Source organism: Gossypium arboreum, chromosome 8, assembly GCF_025698485.1.
Source record: "Gossypium arboreum isolate Shixiya-1 chromosome 8, ASM2569848v2, whole genome shotgun sequence".
Classification (NCBI taxonomy): Eukaryota; Viridiplantae; Streptophyta; class Magnoliopsida; order Malvales; family Malvaceae; genus Gossypium; species Gossypium arboreum.
In genome coordinates, this window is record NC_069077.1 from 118,140,348 (window position 1) to 118,167,666 (window position 27,319).

A 27,319-nucleotide genomic window follows, 5' to 3' on the forward strand; every position below is an offset into this window, starting at 1 on the left:
CCAATTGCTAATCGTTACCAAAAATTTCCATACCTCTCAATGAACAACATACAAAACGATTATAATGCTATACTCAAAGTATATATAAGCCATTTTCGCATGGCTATCCAAATATATACATTACCAAAAGTACATGACTAACAACAAAGGCGGTCCTATACATGCCATTTTCAAAGTTCAACTAAAAGAGTACCAAAAGGGCTTTGATAGTGTGGACGACTTCGACTTTGACACTCCCGAGTCCGATAGCTGACGAACAAAATCTATAAAATAGAAAAATCAAAGCAACGGAATAAGCATTTAATGCTTAGTAAGTTTGAGTAATGAAATTATGCACATCTGAAATATAGCATTCATATGACTAAACGAATAATTTCATATACACATATTCTCAAAATCATACTTACTTCACATTTCCAACCCTTATATTCATATATATGGGATCAACTTAACTAAAGGCCAGAAGCTTGTTAATCGATTGAGTGAATACTATTTAAAGGGAATCATCTATTCCAATGCATATACGAAACATACCTCATCGTTTGGATTTTACGAGCGTATTAATTGAAATTATTACAGCAAGATAGCTCATTCTCAAACCAAGTACCTTCGGGATTTAGCCGGATATCGCAACTCGCACAAATGCCTTCAGGACTTAACCCGGATATAGTAACTCGCACACATGCCTTCGAGTCTTAGCTCGGAAATAGTCACTAGCACAAATGCCTTCGGGACTTAGCCCGGGTATAGCAACTACTCGCACAAATGCCTTCGGGACTTAGCCCGAATATAGTAACTTGCACAAATGCCTTCGGGACTTAGCCCGGATATCATCCGAATAATCATGTACATATGTCCACAAATCATAACACATTTTTATTTCGTTTTCATTACTAGAACTCAGACACAAGGAACTTATCTACCATTACCATTTTCGGCTCAACAGCCACATACAAAGAGCATGGTTTTGATTCACTATATAACATGATCTAAACGAATCATGATCTAAGTTCCATTACTCGAAAACTTACCTCGGATATTTTTGAACGATTCTTGGGTAGGCTATTCGATCGCTTTCTCCTTTCCCTTGTGCGGTCTAGTTCCTCTTTGCTCATGGGCTTAATTTAAACAAATGAATTTGTTTAATCATTTCGAATATTAAAAGCTTCTTTAAAGCATTTAACCCTTATACTCAATAATGAAACCAAACCATATACATAATTATTTTATCACATCACCTTAAGCACACATATTAACTATCATACATCCATTTCGCAGGCCAAGTTACAAATAAAAAAAAATTGCATACACACCAAAAATTTAATTACCCATTTCGACCTTAGAGGGTAACTTCAATGCAAATTGTATATACAATTTGCCATACACGCACTCACATTTTTAACAAGTCAAATTACTCCTACATGTTATCCATTATAATTATTTCATAGATATAAAACATAGCTGAAATATCATTAGCCTAAATACGTATAATAATACCCAAATCCTCACTATTTTAACGAACACGACACAAAAGATTAACTAAAACTCCATTCAATTTTAAGGAATTAACCCTACTAAACTCTTATCATGACCATACCTAATCAATTCAAGTAGAGGATTAATTACGACCATGTACACCAATATATAATTATAACATGTTTTAATATCTTATATATCTCATTCAGCCCTAACCACACAACTTAACTTTTATATACAAATTCTATCTCATGATCAATTGTAGCAATTTACACATAGGTTACATATTTGTCAAACCATGACCGATTATGTATATAAATTAAATATTTCACATAACGCATAACTCAATGACCAAAATTTATATAACCCTAAATGTCTAAATATGAATATCCCTCAATTCTCTTATAACTTAACCCTTTTTCTCCTTTTATCCTAATATCCATTAGCATTTAGTTCATCAAACCAACATTTAATCCTATTTCCTTTAACACAATTGTATTCGGCAATGACCACATCATTTAACCAACTAAAATAATAAACCACAACATTTAAATTCATCTTATTCTTCTCCCATTTGACTGAATGAATATTTATCAAAGGCAACTCAACTAACAACAACATTTTTCTTTCTAAAATGTATATACACTCATACGGCCACTTTCAATTTGTACTTTTCAACCATGAATTCTACTCATTCAAACATCATTTAAGCTACTTAACAAGTAATTAACATCCCCCAAAAAAAAAACTTATCAAAATGACACCAATTTAGCACTTGTCGAATGGATATTTATCTATTGACTCATGAAATTAAACCATGGGTTAAATAAGCTATGTACTTATCAATTTAATCTCATAGTCAATTAAAAAGAAAAATCACAATGCATACCTTAAACTAGGATAGCCATGGCTGAATACCTTGGTTTTTCCTCTTCAAAATTCCCTTTCCCCATTTCGGCAATCAAGAAGAAAGATGAGCATGTATACTTTTTTTTATTGTTTTACTAATCACTTTATTTTAAAATAAAAATAAAGCCATCCCTTATTATAATTCTAAAACAAAACATATATCTTACATCAAACATCATTTATGGCCGGCCACTAAGGAAAATTTGGTGCATTTGACATGCAAATCCCTCATGTCATCACTTCATGCATTATTTAGTACTTTAAAATTTACCTATCACACTTTCAATTTTTATCACATGAGTCCTATCTTAAAAATTTCACATACAAATAACCAAATCAAAGCATGAAACTTTCACACATGATTTACACATATAATAAACACAGAATTTAATAGTTAATTACTTTTATGACTCGGTTTTGTGGTCCTGAAACCACTTTTCGACTAGGGTCAATTTAGGGCTGTCACAACTCTCCCCCACTTAAGAAATTTTCGTCCCCGAAAATCTTACCAGTAAATAGGTTTGGGTATCGTTCTTTCATAGAGTTCTCGGTTTCCCAAGTAGCTTTTTCGATCCCGTGTTTGAGCCATAACAACTTTACTAACGGAATCCTTGTGTTTCGCAACTCTTTCACCTCACGAGCGAGGATACGAATCGGTTCTTCTTCATAACGCAAGTCAGATTGAATTTCAACCTCTGATGGACTAATTATGTGCGAAGGATTAGATCTGTAACATCGAAGCATCGAAACATGAAAAACGTTGTGAATCCTTTCAAGTTCAGGGGGTAAAAGCAACCTATATGCAACTGGACCAACTCGTTCGGAGATTTCATACGGCCCAATGAATCTCGGACTCAGTTTGCCCTTACGACAAATCTGAGTATCTTTTTCCAAGGTGAAACCTTAAGAAACACTTTGTCTCCCACCTGATACTCAATATCTCTTCGTTTTAAATCTGCGTACGACTTCTAACGATCGGATGCTGCCTTCAGACTTTCACAAATTATTTTTACTTTCTGCTCAGCATCTTTAATCAAATCAATTCTGAAAATTTTACTTTCATAGAGCTCCGTCCAAAACAATGGTGTACGGCATTTACGACTGTACAAAGCCTCGTAAGGTGCCATCTTAATACTTGATTGAAAACTATTGTTGTAAGCGAATTCAATCAAAGGTAAATACTGTTCCCATGAACCACTAAACTCAAGGATGCAACATCTCAACATATCCTCGAGTATCTGAATTATCCGCTCGGATGACCATCGGTTTGGGGATGAAAAGCAGTGTTAAAATGCAGCTTGGTACCCAAAGCTTCTTGCAATTTCTTCCAAAATCGCGAGGTGAATCTCGAATCTCTATCCGACACAATAGAAATAGGTACCCCGTGTAATCTCACAATCTGAGAAACATACAATTCAGCTAGTTTATCCAATGAAAAATCCGTACGTACGGGGATAAAGTGAGCCGACTTAGTCAGTCTATCAACAACAACCCAAATCGTATCTTTCTTACTTGTCGATACTGGCAACCTAGATACAAAATCCATCGTGACTCGATCCCATTTCCATTCAGGTATCATGATCGGCTGAAGTAAACCCGTAGGCACTTGATGTTCCACCTTCACTTGCTGACATATTAAACACTTCGAAACAAAATCGGAAATGTCTCGTTTCATACCATGCCACCAAAAGCGGCGTCTCGGATCGTTGTACATTTTCGTACTCCCGGTGAATTGACATTCGGCTACAATGAGCTTCGTTCGTAATCATCGAAATAAGTTCTGAATTTCTTGGAACACACAAATGACTTCTGAACCTCAAACAATCGTCATCATCAATTTGAAACTCTGATTCCATATTCGAAACACATTCAGCCCGTCTTGCGACCAATTCATCATCGACTTTCTGAGCTTCACGAATTTGATGAATCAACAATGGTTTGGCCTTTAATTCTGCTACTAACACATTGTCGGATAGAACAGACAAGTGTACATTCATAGCTCGTAAAGCAAATAGTGATTTACGACTTTAAGCATCTGCAACCACATTAGCCTTTCTCGGGTGATAGTCAATGACAAGCTCATAATCTTTCAACAACTCAAGCCAACGCCGTTGTCGCAGATTCAAGTCTTTTTGAGTCATCAAATATTTGAGACTTTTGTGATCCGAATATACATGGCACTTCTCACCAAATAAGTAATGTCGCCATATTTTCAAAGCGAATATGATGGCAGCTAGCTCGAGATCGTGGGTCGGATAATTTTTCTCATGTGGCTTCAATTGTCTCGACGCATAGGCCACAACTCGACCTTCTTGCAGCAATACGCAACCCAACCCAAGTAGGGATGCATCACTATAAATGACAAACTCTTTGCACGACTCAATTTGCACTAGAATTGAGCTTCATCAAATAAGTTTTCATTGATCGAAACTTTTTGACATTTTTCCGTCCATTCGAACTTAACATCTTTTGAAGTAGCCGTCATTGGTGTGGCTATCATCGAGAAACCCTTTACAAACCGTCTGTAGTAGCGGCTAGTCCCAAAAGCTCGAACCTCGGTAATATTTCTGAGGCTTCCAGTTAAGTATGGCTGAAATTTTGCTCGATCAACTCGAATACTCGATGCGAGATACCACATGACCCAAGAAGCTCACCTCTCTTAACCGAACTCACACTTCATCGAACTTAGCATATAACCGCTTATCCCGTAAAATTTGCAACACTAATCCTGGTGTTCAAGATGATCGGTTTCATTTCTCGAATAGACCAAAATATCATCGATAAACACAACTACAAACCGATCCAAATACGGTCTGAAGATCCGATTCATCAAATCCATAAATACCGCAGGGGCATTAGTGAGCCCAAACGGCATCACTAAGAACTCGTAGTGACCGTATCTCGTTCTGAAAGCAGTTTTGGGTATATCCGAATCCCGAATTCGCAACTGATAATAACCCGATCTCAAATCTATCTTTGAAAACACTGAGGCTCCCTTTAGTTGATCAAACAAATTGTCAATACGCGGTATCGGATATTTATTCTTTATTGTCACCTTATTCACCTGACGATAGTTGATGCACAACCTCATGGTTCCGTCCTTCTTTTTCACAAACAATACTGGTGCACCCCAAGGTGAGAAACTTGGTCGAGCGAAACCTTTATCCATCAACTCTTGCAACTGAGCTTTCAATTCCTTCAATTCCGTTGGTGCCATATGATACGGAGCTATCGAAATCGGTGTAGTCCCAGGTACAAGCTCAATACCAAACTCTACCTCCCGAATAGGTGGTAAACCCGGTAATTCTTCGGGAAAACATCCAGATATTCACAAACCACCGGCGCAGATTCAGGCTTCTTATCTAACTCTTTGTCATCAAGTACATATGCAAGGTATGCTTCACACCCCTTTCTTACATATTTCTGAGCCAACATCGATGATATTACAGCTGGCAACCCATTCAAGTCAGTAAACTCAACTCGGATTATCTCGTTGTTTACACACCTCAAATCAATGGTTTTTCTTTTGCAATTTACAATTGCATCATGTACGGTCAACCAATCCATACCGAGGATAACATCAAATTCATCAAACGGTAAAAGCATCAAATCGGTCGAAAAACAGGAACCTCAGATTACTAGGGGACATTTCTTACACACTTTGTCAACAAGTACATAACGACCCAAGGATTCGACACTCGAATTACGAACTCGATGAGACTCAACAAGTAAAGTCTTCTTGGATGCTAAGGTTTCACATATATAAGAATGAGTAGAACCAGGGTCAATCAAAGCAATCACATTAGTATCAAAGAGAGTAAAAGTACCGGTAATAACATCTGGAGAGGAAGCATCCTCGCGTGCGCGTATAGCATAAGCCCTAGCAGGAGCACGAGCCTCAGATCTGGTTGTAGCGTCTCTAGATCCTCTCTGACCACCACTAGGATTTCCCGTGTTTCTAGATGGTCTACCTCGAGCAGTGGTAGCACCCGGTTTCCCACTTTGATTTACATTCTGTTCAGACAATCTCGGGCAATCTTTAATAAAGTGGTCAACTGATCCGCACTTGTAACAGGAGCGGTCATGGAATCTACACCTCCCCGAATGCCATTTACCACAATACTGGCACTCCGTTCTATCTCGACGATCATTTCCAACATTGGCGATCAAGTGACTCGTGTACTCATAGGGGTCGATCACGATCTCGTCTAGAAAAACCAAGTGTCTCTAGATCGGCCTAAGTCATCTCTAAATTTCTTCGATGATGTTGAAAGGGCTTTCGAAGATCTCTTCTGAAACTCCTTTGCTCCCACATCGCCTTTTCTTTTCTCCTTCATCGAGCTCTTCGGCTTTGCAAGCTCGTTCGACAAGCACCACAAATTCTCGGATTTCTAAAATGCCGACATACAGCTTTATATCATTGTTCAGTCCATCCTCGAAAAGTTTACACATCACAGCTTCTGAAGAAATGCATTCTCGAGCGTACCGGCTAAGCCTTACAAACTTTCGTTCATAATCAGTAACCGACATGGAACCTTGTTTAAGTTCAAGAAATTCCTTCCGTTTTTGGTCAATGAATCTCTGACTGATATACTTCTTTTGAAACTCGGTTTGGAAAAACTCCCAGGTTACTTGCTCTCTGGGCACAACAGAAATCAACGTATTCCACCAATAGTAAGTAGAATCACGTAGCAAGGAGATAGTACACTTTAGGCACTCATCGGGTGTGCAAGATAGTTCATCGAGTACCCGAATAGTGTTGTCCAACCAAAATTCAGCTTGCTCGGCATCATCGCTGTCCGTAGCTTTAAATTGATAGCCCGTGTTTTCGATTCATCAGCTGGGGCTTATTTGACCTTATTTGGTCGATTCGGAGGTATTGTAGGTCTTGGGGTTGTATTAGTCGGGAATGGAGGTTGTGGAACAGCCGTATTAGTTCGAATGTATTGGTTGAACCAATCATTCATCACACTATAAAAAGCTTGTCTAGCTTCATCATTCTGATTACTAGCAATAGGTTGAGAGTCCGCCGGCTCTGTTCCTTGCGCGGGAGCAGGCGCTACACTCTCAAGATCATCAGCTACCGCTCGGTTGGGATCGGGATCCATTTCTATAAGTAAACACATTTTTAACTGTCAAAAATCCCCAAACTATCAAATAAACACATAATGGCATGTATAGCTAGACCCAAACGTATTACGGTAGTCCTAGAATCGACTAAACCATAGCTTTGATACCAATAAAATTATAACACCCCGTACCCAAGACCGTTGCCAGAGTCAAACACGAGGTGCTAACAGACTTAATTCATTTATTTGCACAGTCCATTTTAAAATTTCCAGACAAGCTAGCTAACTGCGTCACTATCACCTTAAAAATCATATCTCGAGTTCCAAAACTCGAAAACCGGTTCCGTAAATTTTTTCTGAAACTAGACTCATATGTCCATCGGAAAATTTGTTTCTAGAATTTTTGTTCAAGCCAATTAGTACAGTTTATTAGTTAAAGTCTCCCCTATTTCAGGGTTTGACTACTCTAACCTTCATGTATTACGACTTAGATATCTCCCTGTACAGGGCTTCAATACTTATGCTGTTTATTTCTAAAGAAACTAGACTCGAAAAAGAATCTGTAAATATAAGGCATGGCTTCTAATTATCTCTGGTTGATTTATAGTGAATTTCCAAAGTTGGAATAGGGGATCCAGAAATCGCTCTGGCCCAGTTTCACGAAAACTTAAACATCTCATAAAATACGGCTCATATGATCGTTTCGTTACTTTCCTATGAAAATAGATTCATCAAGGTTCGATTAAATAATTTATTCACTATTTAATTCCATTCCTAATATTTTTAGTGATTTTCCAAATCCACACCACTGCTGCTATCAGCATCTATTTTTAAGGTAAACTTTACCTATTTCATGGTTTTCCATGAATCAACTAGAATTTTTCATACATAGCACCAAACTGATCATGATTAACCATTCCAATGGCTAATCGTTACCAAACATTTCCATACCTCTCAATGAACAACATACAAAATGATTATAATGCTATGCTCAAAGTATATATAAGCCATTTTCGCATGGCTATCCAAATATATACAATACCAAAAAGTACATGACTAACAACAAAGGGCAGTCCTATACATGCCATTTTCAAAGTTCAACTAAAAGAGTACCAAAAGGGCTTTGATTGTGTGGACGACTTCGACTTTGACACTCCTGAGTCCGATAGCTGATGAACAAAATCTATTAAACAGAAAAATCAAAGCAACGGAATAAGCATTGAATGCTTAGTAAGTTTGAGTAATGAAATTATGCACACCTGAAGTATAGCATTCATATGACTAAACGAATAATTTTATATACACATATTCTCAAAATCATACTTACTTCACATTTCCAACCCTTATATTCATATATATGGGATCAACTTAACTAAAGGCCAGAAGCTTGTTAATCGATTGAGCAAATACTATTTAAAGTGAATCATCTATTCCAATGCATATACGAAACATACCTCATCGTTTGGATTTTACGAGAGTATTAATTGAAATTATTACAGCGAGATCGCTCATTCTCAAACCAAGTACCTTCGAGATTTAGCCGGATATCACAACTCGCACAAATGCCTTCGGGACTTAACCCGGATATAGTAACTCGCACACATGACTTCGGGTCTTAGCCCGGAAATAGTCACTAGCACAAATGCCTTCGGGACTTAGCCCGAATATAGCAACTACTCGCACAAATGCCTTCAGGACTTAGCCCGAATATAGTAACTTGCACAAATGCCTTCGGGACTTAGCCCGGATATCATCCGAATAATCATGTACATATGTCCACAAATCATAACACATTTTTATTTCGTTTTCATTACTAGAACTCAGACACAAGGCACTTATCTACCATTACCATTTTCGGCTCAATAGCCACATACAAAGAGCATGGTTTTGATTCGCTATCTAACATGATCTAAATGAATCATGATCTAAGTTCCATTACTCGAAAACTTACCTCGGATATTTTTGAACAGTTGCGGGTAGGCTATTCGATCGCTTTCTCCTTTCCCTTGTCTGGTCTAGTTCCTCTTTGCTCTTGGGCTTAATTTAAACAAATGAATTTGTTTAATCATTTCGAATATTAAAAGCTTCTTTAAAGCATTTAACCCTTATACTCAATAATGAAACCAAACCATATACATAATTATTTTATCACATCACCTTAAGCACACATATTAACTATCATACATCCATTTCGCAGGCCAAGTTACAAATAAAAAAAAACTGCATACACACCAAAAATTTAATTACCCATTTCGACCTTAGAGGGTAACTTCAATGCAAATTGTATATACAATTTGCCATACACGTACCACATTTTTAACAAGCCGAAATTACTCCTACATGTTATCCATTATAATTATTTCATAGATATAAAACATAGCTGAAATATCATTAGCCTAAATACGTATAATAATACCCAAATCCTCAGCTATTTTAATGAACACGACACAAAAGATTAACTAAAACTCCATTCAATTTTAAGGTATTAACCCTACTAAACTCTTATCATGACCATACCTAATCGAATTCAAGTAGAGGATTAATTACAGCCATGTACACCAATATATAATTATAACATGTTTTAATATCTTATATATCTCATTCGCCCTAACCACACAACTTAACTTTTATATACAAATTCTATCTCATGATTAATTGTAGCAATTTACACATAGGTTACATATTTGTCAAACCATGATCGATTATGTATATAAATTAAATATTTCACATAACGCATAACTCAATGACCAAAATTTATATAACCCTAAATGTCTAAATATGAATATCCTCAATTCTCTTATAACTTAACCCTTTTCTCCTTTTATCCTAATATCCATTAGCATTTAGTTCATCAAACCAACATTTAACCCTATTTCCTTTAACACAATTGTATTCGGTAATGACCACATCATTTAACCAACTAAAATAATAAACCACAACATTTAAATTCATCTTATTCTTCTCCCATTTGACCGAATGAATATTTATCAAATGCAACTCAACTAACAACAACATTTTTCTTTCTAAAATGTATATACACTCATACGGCCACTTTCAATTTGTACTTTTCAACCATGAATTCTACTCATTCAAACATCATTTAAGCTACTTAACAAGTAATTAACATCCCAAAAAAAAAACTTATCAAAATGACACCAATTTAGCACTTGCTGAATGGATATTTATTTATTGACTCATGAAATTAAACCATGGGTTAAATAAGCTATGTACTTATCAATTTAATCTCATAGTCAATGAAAAAGAAAAATCACAATGCATACCTTAAACTAGGATAGCCATGGCCGAATACCTTGGTTTTTCCTCTTCAAAATTCCCTTTCCCCATTTCGGCAATCAAGAAGAAAGATGAGCATGTATACTTTTTTTTTATTGTTTTACTAATCACTTTATTTTAAAATAAAAATAAAGCCATCCCTTATTATAATTCTAAAACAAAACATATATCTTACATCAAACATCATTTATGGCCGGCCACTAAGGAAAATTTGGTGCATTTGACAAGCAAATCCCTCATGTCATCACTTCATGCATTATTTAGTACTTTAAAATTTACCTATCACACTTTCAATTTTTATCACATGAGTCCTATCTTAAAAATTTCACATACAAATAACCAAATCAAAGCATGAAACTTTCACACATGATTTACACATATAATAAACAAAGAATTTAATAGTTAATTATTTTTATGACTCGGTTTTTGGTCCCGAAACCACTTTCCTACTAGGGTCAATTTAGGGTTGTCACAAATGCACACTCTGCACTCTAATCATCCAAATGCACCATATTCATTAGCAACTGTCTCACGAGCGTTCGCACGCTCGCAAGTTCACAAAATACCAACGTTTCGGTATTTCGGCTTTTATCGATTCAGTCTAAGGGAGGGTGTCGTTTACACACCTGGTTGATGATGATTGATGATGATATCTTCCATGCGATAATCCTACAATCGATCACTAACACATTAGACTTATAAATTAATGATAACTAACATAAATCTACGTCAACTAACCCAATCATCACACAAGTTAGTCATTTACGCACGAGGGGCAAAATAGTCATTTTACCCTCCAGGGGTAAATCGGTAGTCCTACCCTGCAGGGGTATTTTAGTAATTCTACAACTTATCCACTTGGACCTAGGGACCCATTGGGACCACATGGCCCATTTCAGCCCATCGCGGCCCGAAATAGCTGTCCTACTACTGATGCGCTCCAAACACTCTTAGCTGACGCCCAACCCAAATGAGCACGTCACAAAGCAAAAGGGATCAGCCAAGAAGTGTATGCCTACTCTTCTCATGGTTTGCTCTATTTAAAGCCAGCTCTCCATCTACTTTTATGTTAGCTTCCCGATATGGGATCCCTCTATCACCAGAGTTTAAAACCAACACCAACTCTTGCCGTCCCAACATAGCAAAATAATCAACCTTTGCATGCCAAGGGATTCGAACCAAAGTCCTCTCACATGCCAACTCACGCCACCACCACTAGGCCATCAACTCATTTGTGTCATAAATCCAACACATTAAACTTTAAAGCTCACCTGCTTACTTCCAGATTTATTGAAAAGAAAAACCAAAATATATTGCAAGAGCCAAGACTTGAACCTTGGACCCTTTGCTTCCTCTATGGCGTCACTTCCTTGTCCCCTAAGTGGCGCCACCTTGCCACTACACCACACTCTTTTTTGCGTCATCTTTTACCCCTTTACTCTTAAAAGCCCAAACGCCAATTGCATCACCTGTTCATAAAATTAAAATTTCGAAGACTACCATAGATTTAACTTAATTTTGGGCCTTCCAAAGGCCCACTAACCTACTAAAATATATATTTTAACTAACCAGAACACACACAAATTTTAAAAATCACAGAAACACAGAAAACCCGAAAATTGGGGCATTACAATTCTTCTCAATAGGCTTATCTTTGACATCAATCAATCAGGGTTCTAGAATTTTACCACTTCACAATACCACTGTCTTGATATGTTCTTTACCCAAATTTCTTTGATTCTCAGTATTGCTCAATAATGTTCCTTGTGGTCTATTACGAAGCTCCATAGCTAACTAAGCCAATTGGTTTTCCAAATTTTTCATGTTACTGCTTGGCTTAGGATCAAAGTGTCATTCTTTGCCATGTACGCTTTCAGCAAGTTCTCCAAACTATTTGATGCCTCGGCTTGAGGTGGTTTTAGAGCTTGCTGATTAAACCCTTGAGATTGGTTGGGTCTATGCTGCAATAAGTTGTTGTTTGGTCTATTTCATTGGGTGCTCTAAGAAAAAGTTAGAATGATAACGCCATGAAGGATTGTAGAAGTTGGACTAGGGTCCTAGTCCACTCCTATTTCGATGTTCGTTCTCCACATAGTACACTGACTCAGAATTTGATGGATAATTGTCAAAAGAATGACCTTCCTCAAAGTATACATAGGAAACTACTTCAAACAGACTTGGTGGCTAAGCTGTAAAATTATTGGCACTATTAGCGGCAAACTGCTTTAACATAGAGGAAATAGACGATACCTGAGCTGATAAAGAAGTGAAGGCGTCAACTTTATGAACCTCAACTACATGTTTTCCTAAAGCTGTTTGATTTGTTGGCCATTGATAGTTATTACTCGTGGTCCTTTCAAAGATCTCATAAGCCTCATTATAAGACTTAGACAAAATTACACCATTCGCAGAAACATCTACCATCAATCTTGTATGTGCATTGAGACCATTATAGGATGTCTCCAACTGGATACAATGAGGAATCCCATGATGAAGGCACTTTCGAAGTAACTCATTGAATCGCTCCCAATCCTTATACAAAGACTCGTCATCCAATTGTTGGAAAGTTGTGATCTCGTTCCTTAACTTAGCGTTTTTGCTAGGTCAGAAATACTTAACCAAAAATCTCTTTGCTAATTCTTGCCATGTAAAAATAGAACTTGGTGGCAATGAATTTAGCCATGCTCGTGCTCGATCTTGCAATGAATACAGAAACAACTTCAACCTCAGTGTGTCTTCAGTCACGCCGGCTATCTTGAATGAATCACTCACCTCCATAAACAATCAAAGATGGAGATGTGGATCTTTCGTGAGCATACCACTGAATTGGCCTACCGTTTGGAGCATTTGAAACATCACTGGTTTCAATTCAAATTAGATTACCTCAATATCTGACCTTCTAATTCCTAGATTTAACTCACTAAAAAGTGGCACAATATATTGCCTGATGCATCAATCCCTATCATCGGTAATGAGGATGGAATTTTGACATGATTGGCTTCATTACCTTGGTCTTGATTCTGATTTCCAAGGTCCATCTTGACTTGCCTTTGAGCTGTTTGTTCACGTCTTCTTTTTTTTGAAAGTTTGCTCAATTTCAAGGTCTACAAGGAGTAAATTGATAATCTGATCTATGCTCATAAACACCTGAAAAGAAATTCACAAAATTAAAATAATAAGTTAGTAATACTAGAAACAAACCAAATTGGAAGTAAATAATATCACGAAAAAAATGACTATGGCAACAGTTAACAATCCCCGGTAACGGTGCCAAAAACTTGTAACGCGTAGGTTTGTGCAAGTGTACACAGTCATTATCAAGTAATAAGTAAGTATCGATTTATCATCTCCACAGGGATTGTATTTGTGTTAAATGACTTAATTGTAAAATTATACTAATAACTTGGTAAATATGTAACATCCCGAATTAGGGTCTAGTTAGAACAGTGATTTCAAGACCAAAAATCCAAAATAGAAATAATTATTTTATTATTATTTGATGGTCCATGACATGATTGCATGTTTTTGTGAAATTTCTTGATGAAATTCTATGCCTAAGATGTCCAATTTGACTTTCGGGACCAAATTGAATAAGTTGTTAAACTTGTGTTCTAGAAGCATTAAGCATGAAATTGAATTGGATTATTAATTAGAGGCCCTTAAATGGAAATTTGACCAAGTTCTAAAGTTTTGGACAAAAATGGGCATGAATAGGAAAAATTTGAAAGAAAGGCCTTAAGGGCATTTTTGTCTTTTGGTAAATAAAAGAATAAAAAGGGAAAAATGAAGCAAAATTTTTCCATCTTCTTCTTTTCTTTGCCGAAATACCAAGAGTCACCATAGCTAGGGTTTATTCGTCTTTTCAAACTTGATTGTAAGTGCTCCGTAGCCCCGTTTTTAATGTTCTTTACATTTTTGAAGTTGTCATCAACCGATCTAGCTATTTCTACCATTATTTTGTGCTACGGATTCATGTATGAAATTTGAACCATGTGTAACATGGTTGTATTTTGATGCTTAATGGAGGAATATGAATGTTTGATGTGTGATAAACATATTTTACTAAGCGATTTTTAGTGAAAACACCTAAAAAGGGATTGTTTGTAAAAGGTGTAAAAATGAGTAGTAGAAATGTGAAATAAAGGAAAATATGGGCTGATATGAGATAGAATATGATTCGGCTAGGCTTGGGTAACCAAGAAATTGCATGCATTTCATTTTACAGACCTAGGGACTAAAGTGTAAATATGTAAAAAGTTAGGGGTAAATAGGTAATTTTACCAAAGTATGTGTTATGGGTCGATATGAGCAATGTATGTATTGAGCAAGCTGAATTTGGTATTATAGATCAAGAAAAACGTGATTCGGGTCTTGATCGAGGGAAAAATAATGTTTATGAAGATTAGGCTCGTTTCTATCATTTTTGTACTGAGGTAAGTTCATTTGCAAATAATGCAACATGTACCATACTTTGAATGCTTTAATATTGCATGTATGATAAATACTTACATAATTGATATGTTGTTGTATTATGTGTTTATTGCCTAAATTTTATCATGAAATATACTTTGATTATTTCATGAGTATGTGATTGGTGCTATGAATATTGAAATCGACATAACGAGTAGGAATTATGTAACCTGAACTCATTGAGTAGGAATTATGTAGGAATTATGTAACCTGAAATCGACATAACGAGTAGGAATTATGTAACGACAGAAATGTGGCATCGAAGAATCCCATTTGAACATTAGGAATAGTTAGGATACAAGTGACATGTCACTAGGAATTATGTAACTTGAACTCATTGAGTTGTTGTCTAAGTTCATGATATATGTAACATCTGAACTCATTGAGTTGTGGTCTGAGTTCGTGATATATTTGACACATGTCTTGGCGTCCAGGTACTGGTCTCGTATATTTTATTGATGGCGAGGTATTTCGGCATGTGTTTCTGATACCTGACAGGCTGCATGAGTAGACCCGTGAGTAGCTCGTAAACGAGCAACATGCGATCTGAGATATGAAGTAGCATTGGCTACATATAAGGCACTTACGTGCAAACTTCCGATGTATGCGATAGTATTCTGAGTGTTCAATGGGTAGTTCAAAGAAGTTCTATGAGTAATCGTAACGATTGCATCAAGACACGAAAGTAAGTTATAATGTGCAAGTGGGCACAGGTATGTACATCGAACTCATGTGAATGACATGAAATATGATGAGCTCATGGTAAAAACATGTATTTATATTTTTGAGAATTGATAACATGAAAGATTATGTTTGTTATGTTAAATGCATGATTTAAGCTTGTTTAAGTTGCCTTTTATTTGCATGTGAACTTACTAAGCTTTATGCTTACCCCCTTTCTTTTCCATCTCTTATAGTTTCGCCAAGCTAGCTTGGGGATCAAAGAACGTCAAAGACTTGATCACACTATCAATTGAACATTTGGGTATAGTTACCTTTATCATTTTGGATATGGCATGTATAAGGACTTAGCCTTTTCGTTATGTGTCATATTGATTAGCCAATGTGTTGGCTCATGATGTTATTATGATTATTTTGTATATGGCCATGAGAGGTGGCTCATATTGATTATTTTGGGTTGTAACCCTAATTATTGATGCATGCATGTAAATGTGCTTATGCTTTAATGTGGTCATAGTTGTTTATGGTTAATGAGTGTGATAGAGGGTATGTATGTTGGGTGTATGAAATATGATTAATGTGTTTGACAATAAATGTGGTGCAAATGTATAACTTGAAAATAGGTTAGTAATGATAATAGTCAAATATGAAATTGGTGTGGGATGCCATATGAAAGTATTATAATTTGGATAGGTGATATGTTGACATTGTTAAGTCATAATTTAACCATGAATGTGTTTGCTTAAGTGATTAAAAGTGTCTTATTGCATGTCATGAAGAGGATCTAAGTCTGTGAGTACTTAAGAGTGGCAAATGGCTTGGAAAATAGCCTAGAAATTGTCCACACAGTTAGACACACGGGCATGTGTCTTGGCCGTATGTGACACACGGTCTGCCCCATGGGCGTGTGATCCGACTGTGTGTCCCTGTACCCTAATTATGCAAAACAGAATACCCAGTAGTAAACACATGGATAGAGACACGGCCGTATGTCTCAGCCATGTGAAGTATACGGCCATAGGACATGGGCATGTGCCCAGGCCGTGTGAAGTCTGCTCTTAATTTTTTGTAATTTAATTCACCACACGGCCTCAGCACACAGGCATGTGACTTGGTCGTGTGACCGTATTTGCTTGATAACGCCATAGTTAGAGAGTTACACGGGATGAGGACACGGGCGTGTCCCATGTCACACAGGCATGTGTGACCACACGGCCTCCCCACACGAGCGTGTGACTCTCCAAAAATAAGAAAATTTTCTAAGTGTTAAAAAGGTTCCGAAAGTTCTTGGTTTAGTCCCGAATCGCTTCCGATGTATGTTTCAGGATTTGTAGACCTTATAAGGGACAATTTGCATGTGATTGAAAAGTTTTAAATGTGGATGAAACTCCATGGCTCAATTTTGTATGTTTATTTATGTTTAAGTCCAGTAATGCCTCGAACCCTATCCCGGGTTTGGATACAGGTAAGGGGTGTTACAAAATAAAAAACAATATGGTTGAGAAGTGATTATTAAAATTAAATATATTAAAATAATGCAATGATCCCTAATGCAAATTATCCTAAGTATGCAAACTATATGAATGGAATAAATTTTAGCAAAATTAAACACAATTTGTAACAATTATAACATAAATAAACTAGGACAATTACTTTAATTAAACTCAATTTATTATCAACATGCTTAATAACATTCGAAAAAACATTCCATGGCAACTTGATCTTTCATAAGTTTGGAAACCACATTAGGTCCTTTCGGAATCCTTTACTTAGTAAATACGCATTTTACTGATCTTATTTACTAAAGGTTTCTTAGCATTCGTGTGCGGTAACAGGGACGTGTTAGGTTTGAAATAGTTTAATCACACAAATCTAAAAACTATGCAGATAATAGAGCTTGGTTAGAGTTGTTATGCAACCTGCAATTTAATCGGGTTAGGATCTAAATTGAGCATGCACATTTCAATTATGCGTCCACTAGTCGTCATCTGGTTAGGATCGCTCAGCTAATTTATGTACATTTCAATCACGTACGAATGAAATACTGACTTTATTTTAATTGAAAACATGATTGATTGAGGCATAAACATCATAAGCATGAATCAAATAAATATCATTTAATTAAAGCAATCATCCTAGCTTAAACAAAATTAAGCTAACATTGCTGTAAACAAGAACAAAGAACACATAGCAAACATTTTCGGATTAAATTAAAGAAAATAAATATTAAACCCAAATCAGAGTGGCTATCACCCAAGACTCTGACCGACGAGGCTTCTTCCCTCCTTCGCTTTGCTCCTTTCCTGATAGCTCTCCAAGGTGGCCGACCAAGGGCTCTTTAAGAGGCTTGATTGTTAAAATCTCTATGAAGAGATGATGCTAGGTGTGGGGAATGAAAAATGCTAAAGAGAATTGAGAGAGAAAAGAATGATAAGGGATGAGGGATGAGGGATTAAATGAGGTCTTATTTATAGGTGAAGAGAGCAGGGTAGTTTGCTAAAAAAAGAGAGGTTTAGTCTCTAGCTTTTCCAATGAGTGGCTGGCCATGCTTAATGGATTTGATTTGAATTTTGCTTGATTTTTAAGCAATTTAAATGCCATAACAACTCAAGACTGAGACTCGGTCGAATGTAAATCTTCGGACAAACCTCTAATTTCTTCAACATTGCGAGGAACTTGTGTAATTAAACCAAAAAGGGGCTTATGTGGACAGCCATGTGTAGCCAAAATTGAGTTGACTTGGTCTTCAATTTGGATGGTTTTTGTAATCCAACAAAGCTATCAGACCTATCCAAAACAAATCAATAAATTAAAGGACCAAAGAATAAAATTTATCCAATTTAAATAATTAATTAAAATCCAAATTATTAATGAAATATTTTAAAATGAATTATTAAATATAATTTTATATTTTATTATTTAATTTAATCATGCATGGCCCATTTCATGTCTTAAAAATATAATATGTTCAAATAAATATAAAATAAGCCATTTTATGCATGAAAACTATATAATAAAGTATAAAATTACATTTTAATATCTTCTATGTCCTAATTTCATATTTTCACATATTTCATTAATTTATTAAACAATTACTTAGTTTTAACAACTAATTTAAGTAAAAGGTCATAAATTACATAGGAAAAATCCTATATATTTTTCAGTTTACATGGCTCCCTAAACCTTCTTATTGGATGTCTATGTAACAATAGCTACATCATTGTTGGAGACTTTCGATTTAAATTTAAATTTTCTATAAGACCAAATCTTTGTGTTATTTATAGCAATAAATCTTATCAAATTAGTACACATGTTTTGGGCTAAATGAATTTGGTCTTTTCTCTGCTTCTACCAATGCGATCTTTTTCGTTATTCTCAAACCCTTGATTTTCTTAGAGAGTAAGCTCTAAATTCATGAACCAATTTCACACAATTAAAATTTATTGATATTCCAGTGGGAGAAATCAGTTTCTCTCTATGGGCTGGAAACCTAACGTGAGTTTTTACTAAAAACAAAATTTACTTAGGAAAGCAATCTCACTAATTTTTTACAGAGTAACTGTGCTAAAGAATGTAAATTTTGACCTAGCCCATAGAGTTCTAGTTAGAAAAGAATAGAAAATACATACAGCCCCTTTAGGACTATGTGTTAGAGTTGTGTGACCCAAATTCCTATTAAAGAAAATACAGTGGTAAAACTAGGGGATCTGTGTAGGGCTTAAGGCCAAGGGAATCCGTATAGAACCACACTTCATCTATTTGACATTAATTATAATAAGGTTTTTTCAACCTTTAAATAGATGTAGTCAAAACTCCTCTTGTATCATTCAATTTTCAACATTAGTGAATTTCTCCTTATTTTCCCGTGGTTTTTTCTGAAAGGGTTTCTATGTAAAACCTTTATGTTTTATTTTTCTTTTATTTCTACTTTGGGATCATTCTATATTTCTATTATCGATGTTAGTTTTAACACTATGCAATGGGAAGCACCACCCCCTTTTGGGAACTAAGTTTGTCACGCATCATATGCTAAAAGGGTCATTGGGTATGTATCATGTATTGAGTACAATTATATATGTTATCTGAACCTTTAACCAACTTATATAATTTATCCAACCCCATAACTGATTTTCTATACCCAAAATATTATTTACTTAATTAAAATAAATTTAATTAATTTACTCGCTTAAATTAATTTCTCAACTCAATTTTATTCTATTAAAGTCCCGATAGCTTTATTATACTAGAATCTTTGAGCAAATAAATTAAATTTTCTTGTCCAATAAATATTCTATTACTAGTTAATTTACTTTCTACTCAAAACTTAAATTATTTAATTACAATCAACTAAATAATAATTCAAAAAATTAAGTTAATCTCTAAGTTATCTCTTGCTCTCAATGAGCAAACTTATTCACTGCAAATAGTGATACATGCAGTCTATTTCTCTAATTCATCATTTTCATTCATTCATCGTATCGATTAAAATGAAAACTATATAAGGTTGTGCTGAGCTAGTTGAGTGACATATTGGACATATATAATTAAAGCTCAAATAATTTGTAATTATGTTCCGACATTTTGTCTATTAATTACAACATTATTTAGTCATGGAGTCAATCCACTAAAACTACTATGACTAAACTCTCCCTATTATATAACATTACAAAAGCAACTTACTATGTGCTCATCCAATGAGCTTGTTATGTGTGTTACCCTCATAAGATATATTTAATCTCTTTAGGTTAAACCGCTCACCCAGTATGATCTTATTTTATCTAATAGTAACCATTACATCTTCCTCCATGAAAAAGCCTATTATTAGCATATAGTACTATTTGTCATAGACTAAGGACTCATCTCCATATTACATTTTCATAAACCATATATTACCTATGAGAGGATTCCATTTACCTTTTATGGGCTATGAATTCCACCTTTGTAAATGAAGTCATATCATGCAAAAGTCATATACCCAATGTACCAACTTTTTGCTCTCTTATCAATTGAACTTAGGTTTTTAATACATAAAAGTATATGAGCCATGCACATATAGTCAATCACATACTTAGGATTGAGGTAAGCCACACTATGAACATCACAAGTGAATAAATCCATATATAGAACTAGGATAATTTCAACTTGGGTCTTGTTTGATGTATCTTCAATCCAGACAATTACACCTATGTCTCAAATTGAACTTGATAGACGGCATAATAGTTGTTTAATCAATTCCCTCAATTTTGATTCTTTAAACTATAGACCATTTAGATTACCTATTAATATAAGTTGTCTTCTCGCATTGTGATTCAACCATATTATGCAACTTAATATTAGTTAAACATTAGATAATCAATGAGTCAATATTTGCTTATACATTTTGCTTTGCGTGCAACCAACATTAAGAACAAATACAAAGAATAATAATGTGAATAATGGAGTTTTATTAAACCAAACTATTTGAAAAATTACACACTAAGGGCACTAGATCCCAACAATCCTATCATTGTTGATTAAAAGGGCATGAGCAGAAGCACCTGAGTGAAAGCATGAAGGGAGTTAAAGAAGAAGAGCAACTTATTTTCCAAACTCTTCTATCCCTTATACAGCTTGATAGCTTACTAGGGTCCTTGTCCCCCCTAAATCCTAATAAAGACCAAGGTGAGAGGTCTTATCCTCTTTGTTGAGAAAATGGCTAAGGCAAGGAGTCAGATCCTTCATTGGATCCTAATGATGGCGAAGCTAAGAGGTATCATCCCACTTGATGAAAAAATGGCCAAGGAAAGGGGCCTCATCCCCCTTTGATGTTTGGATTTGTACTCTTTGCGTAGTGATTTCATCATAGTCTACTTGTAATTTTCTGAATTTATTGGATAAATAAACGTTACCATATTTTTATTTAAAATCCTCTTTATGAATGTTTCAATTGTTTTTTCATGAAAAACAAAATGGATAAGCAAATATTGACTCATTGATTGCCTAAATTTAACTAATAATAAGTTGCATTATATCGATAGATTATAATGTGAGAAGACAACTTATTAAAAATAGACTAAGGTCCAAGGTGATCCTTCGTATGTCAGGTTTGGTCCTAGTTTCAAGGTTTACCTGAAAAGTTAAACACTATAGGGGAGTAAGCTCATGAATGCTCAGTGTGAGTTAAACAACTATTTAAACAAACACAAATATCAAATAGAGTGAACATATTATCATTAATAAAGGAACACAAAACCATCATTGAAATTTCATATCATTACGTAGCCATTATCAAATCGATGTTAAACGGTATATGAGCATGGGTGATGCAAATGATGCAATACAAAAGCTCCTACCCAAACCATCCGCTACACACCACATGTTCCCTAGAACTCGTATGCCAAACTCTAATGAATGCAAGCAAAGCTTGATACGATAAAACCACTAAATGAACAAAATTACAAAAAAATCTTCCATTTAATGAATAAATACGATAAAATCACCAAAAACTCCTCAAATCTCCAATGCAGTGCACTGACTACGAATAAATGTAGACATAATATGCCGCGAAATCTCCACAGAACTTCATCATCAACCACAATATCAATCCCATCCCAATGCACAAGCAAGATGTCATACAATCTCATACATAGTCATGAATTCAATACTTTCACATTCTTTTGGTATGATCAACACGCCCTCATATTTTCAAATACTTTTAGTCACTCTCATTCATACAAATATATCATGCGTAATCCTCATTCTCATTCTGAATCATGTTATACATACAATCAACATGCATCATATCATCTAATCATCCACAAAAATATCAATCACACAATTATTTAGTCATACTCACATTTTTGCTAACATGTCAAACAGTTAGGGCTCGAAATGTACCTTGTTCGACCACTTACAATTTACTTACTTATTCATTTAGCCAAGCCCGACCAGCAAGCTTAGACATTAATTATATCATTTTAAAAAATAATATTAAAACATTTAAGTCAATGAGTTAGAACCCACACTTTATTTTTCACACTACTACAACACACTGACGAAACCCATAGTTTCCTCTAGAGACCTTAAACCGAGCCTAAATATAAAATAAATATTTTATTGAATTAATATACCTTTTAATCAGCATTAAAACACCCTCTTATGGGTTCAAATCACACAACATATTTATGACAATATTTTCAGATCCAAATTAACTAGGTCTCTTACACTATTTTGATGCGAAACATACGTGCAAACATTTAAAGACTTCACTGTCAATTTGGGAAGTTTGGATTGGCACCTAACACCATTAAATACTTAAAAATAATTATATATACAATCAAAAAATTCTTTACTTCCATCAATCATCAATTTCCCCAATAATTAAGTCGAAACTATGCACTAGCCGACAACCTACCACATTTACGCTTCTGGAATTTTTAGATTTGTGTTATCGAATGATCAAGATTGAATTTCCCTAAGGCACACATGATTGAAGGCTGATGATAAAGGGTTCTTGGGACCAAAATATTGCTGGAAAGAGATGATAAAAATTAAAGAAAATAGTAGCCCCTTTCTGGTGCCTCTAGGCGTAACACACCACCATCAACAATAGCAAATCGGGGCTGATTTAAAAGCCAATTGAAAACAATTTGAAAGGCTGTAAAAATAATAATAAAATAATCAAAAATAATCCCAATTCTAGATCTAGAAAATTGGTTATTTTATTGAAAAATTCATCAAGAAAAATGAAAGAAAATGACACTTACTCAAGAAAGAAGATAGAGGACAATGGAGTTCTTTTGGGCATCAATGGAGGCTGATCTTGAGTGCTAAAATTTCAAATTTAAGGCTGAAAATTTTATGATAAAATGACATAAAGAAAACAAAAATAATGGTACAAGAACCCCTTTTAAAAAGAAGAGAAATTAATGGTGAATCTTGGTGGCTTTGGTGGCAGCACACAAAGAAAGAAATAAATAAATAAAATTGAAGAGAAAAGATGAGAGGAAGAGAGTGAACGACTAGGGTAGGGAAGTTTGAATTAAAGGCTAAAAAATATAAGAAAAAGTTGTATTTATAACTAGGGTTCAAGGTTTGGGCAGCACAAAATAAGGTAAAGAGAAATTTTAGCAAAAATTAAGCTATTTTGCAAAGGAAGGGAATTGAACTTGGGACTTTGATCTAATTTTCATGCTTCCTTATTTTTCCTTTAACCACTAGGCCAATTATTCATCCTTAAAATAATTTTACCAGTTTTAAACCAAAAAATTAGGATGTTATAGGTTTGAGGCAAAATTTGCAAAATAATAAAAATGATGCGAGGGAGGAATTTGAAATTAGGTTTCAAGGAACGTTTCACCAACACTTAACCAATAAACCAATTCCTAATTAAAAAAAAACAAAAATAAAAAATCTCAAAAATATGGGTGTGACCACTCCCTCTCGAGTCACAAATCTGATTATACTAACCCTCGATTTTGGGGATGTGACAATGGGGGTGAATTGGGATTTAAAAATTCTTTTTAAAAGATGGGAAATGGTAGAAATGATTGACGAAATAATTTATAGTGATTCAGCCTCAATTGCCTACCTCTACTATCTGATCTTTAGTTGTCAAGGATTTTTCCAATTTATTACTATGAATCACTACCGTTCAAGGATTGGTTATAACCTTTAAGACTCTCTATATTTTACTTATGTCGAGATATAAACCTCTCCCCTATCTTTTACAATGGCTAAGATAGAAACCACTATAACTTGTATGGCTCTACTAGAAACCCTTTCAATTTACAAATTCATGATTTTGATGTAAGAAACATCTTTACGGTCTGAATTTATAGAGTGTAAGCTCACTCAAAGATAAATAAAAACTTAAATAAAGAAAAGAAATTAAACCCAACAAGTGTTTATGTACAAAATGTGAATGTGAGAAGAATAAAATAAGAAATATTGAAATGTAAGCTTTTATATCTTTGAATATTGTCTACTATTTTCATTGGAATGTTTGGAGACCCTACATATAGTCTCTCTTTGTAATCTAGTCATTTGAGGTTGTTGGGGGTAAAACTAGCCACTTGATGCATTTTATTCTCGGTATTGATATTTTTGGGCTTAGTATTGATACCATAAGAATAGGTATCAATAGTTTTCACTTTTAGATTGTGCTATGCCTATTGTTTTCCTAAGGTATTGATACCATGAGTTTTGTATTAATACTTCATGTACCGAACTACATAAAATGACTTTATATGAATTTAAAATATGTTCAAAGAAATTTGGTTAACTTAAGGAAAATAATACATTATTAAAATCAATTAAAATAAGTATTTTTGAATTTGTTTTAGACTTTGAAAATAAATTCTATGATATTTCTTATGTTTCCCAACATAAATGACTTATGAAATAAAATTTAAATTTTGTCTCAAGTGTTGTTGTATCAAAATATTTATAACTCAAATCTAACATCGCCTATAAGTCCAATTGGGGGATCACTTGTCTTGGCTATCAAAATTGGATTGACTTTTAAAAATAAAGGCATATGTGTGATTGTTAAAACTAGCAATGCATTGGGCAGGAACAAATTTGAATTTATCCTAAATCCATTTATGGATTTATTCACTTTTGATGCTCATGGTGAAACTTACCTAAATCCTGAGAAAGTGAATAGCCATTTGTGTATAACTCATGCAGTAGGATATATTAAAAACATGCGCTTCCAAGATTGTAGGTCAAAAATTGGTATGTTGGGCACATGACTCATGCATGGCATGAGTTTTCTCACAATAATGGAATCATAGCTCAATTAATAAAGTAAATGATATTCTTTCTCATTGGCATTGTATGTATTATGAAAATAAAATATGACCACAGATCATTTTCCTAGGACAAATAATTAATCATTACTATTATGAGCAATGATCATTTTTATCGCAGAAGAAACAATGATAACCATAAGATAAAATGGATTGAATTAGGTGAACATATTTTACCTAAAGGGATCATGAATATTTTATGAAGGTAAAACAAAAATGAAAAGTAAATTCAACAAAATATTAACATAAGTAGCTTTCGTAATGATATATAATAAGGAGATCAATCATGATGCTTTAATTGGATTAACTCCATGACTATAAACTTTTTAATTAATAAATGAAGTGTTAAAAGTTAATAAAAGATTATTTAAACCAATTATATATGTTTCATTGGTCCTTCCTTTATCTCAAGATAAATCTAAACAAATTGCATAATAAGAACTAAGAATAAATGTAGAGAAACAATAAATGCCAAATAAATTGCATGAATTACTATCTACAAGAAATGTGTTTTCTTGATAAGGCAATACATTACTTAGAATAATTTAATTTCTTTGAATTATTATTTAATTTGATGAATAAATTAAATAATTGAGTTCAAAGTTAAAAATTAAATTATTTAGTCATCATGACTTAATTATATTCAATAATTCAATAAGTTTGCACAAAAATTTTAATGCAGTAAATTCTTCACGATTTTAACGAAATTAGAATTGTAGTGTGTAAATTATTTAATTCGATTTAATTGATTATATTGATTAAATTTTTTTTCAATAATTAATTTTTGGATGAGTTTTTAATTATTGATTTAATTAAATATATGAGCTTGGTTTTTCATTTAAATCAAGAAAGCTAAGCTTGTAAAATTGGACTGGCCTTAGACCAGCCTAACTAGCCCACTAAGACATGTGTGTAATGGCATATAAGGGTATTTTTTCCTTTGGAATCGATGACCATATGTTGTGAGAAGTCCTAGTTGGATTTGAACTCCATCGATTTAATTAACTTTCGTACTTCAAATGAGGATTAAACTCTTGCAAAGATCCCTCTATAAATACCCCCATAGTAGTCAAAAATCATATACAAGAATATATTAGGGAAAACTCTATCAAAATTTAGTGAAATTTTATTTGATTATTTTTTATTTTACTCAAATAATTTCTAATTTTCTTGAGTTTGTATTCTACATTTGGAGGATTTGTTATTACAATTATCAAGCGACTATAATTTGAATATTCAATTTTTTGATCACATAGGGGATTTCGAGCTCTACCCTTTACGAGTCTCAATTTTTTGTCAAGTATTTGGTTCTTTGAGTTAAAGCCAACTCTTTAGTTTGAAAATAGAAAAATTTGATTCTAGAATTTGAGAATAGTAGAGAAGATTATTCAGTTAAAAGCTTCAAGACTTTGGACTTTAGTTTGAGTTCATCGACAAATCCAAGCACCTTCATAGAGCTTTTATGATTTAGACTAGTCTTCCCAAGCCTTAGAACGCATGTACATATTTGATCAAACTCATTACTTTAAATATCACAAAAAATGTCAATTTTAAACTATTTTCATTTTTTTATAAATCAACTTTGATATATTTTCTAAACAATTTTCCAACACTTGGAGCCTAATAAAG

General features: G+C 34.3%; 1 long non-coding RNA gene and 1 other non-coding gene across 2 annotated transcripts; one reads left to right on the forward strand and one right to left on the reverse strand.

Moving 5' to 3' along the window:
* The first annotated feature begins 13,230 nt into the window (after positions 1 to 13,230).
* Positions 13,231 to 13,337, forward strand: LOC128279605 (small nucleolar RNA R71). Its single transcript, XR_008269805.1, has one exon. It is a non-coding gene; the product is annotated as a small nucleolar RNA R71 (small nucleolar RNA).
* A 7,543-nt stretch (positions 13,338 to 20,880) lies between these two features.
* Positions 20,881 to 24,015, reverse strand: LOC128279441 (uncharacterized). The gene is made up of 2 exons (XR_008269620.1): positions 23,645 to 24,015; positions 20,881 to 22,022 (listed from the first exon to the last, which is right to left on the reverse strand). It is a non-coding gene; the product is annotated as an uncharacterized LOC128279441 (long non-coding RNA).
* Between the last annotated feature and the right edge of the window lie 3,304 nt (positions 24,016 to 27,319).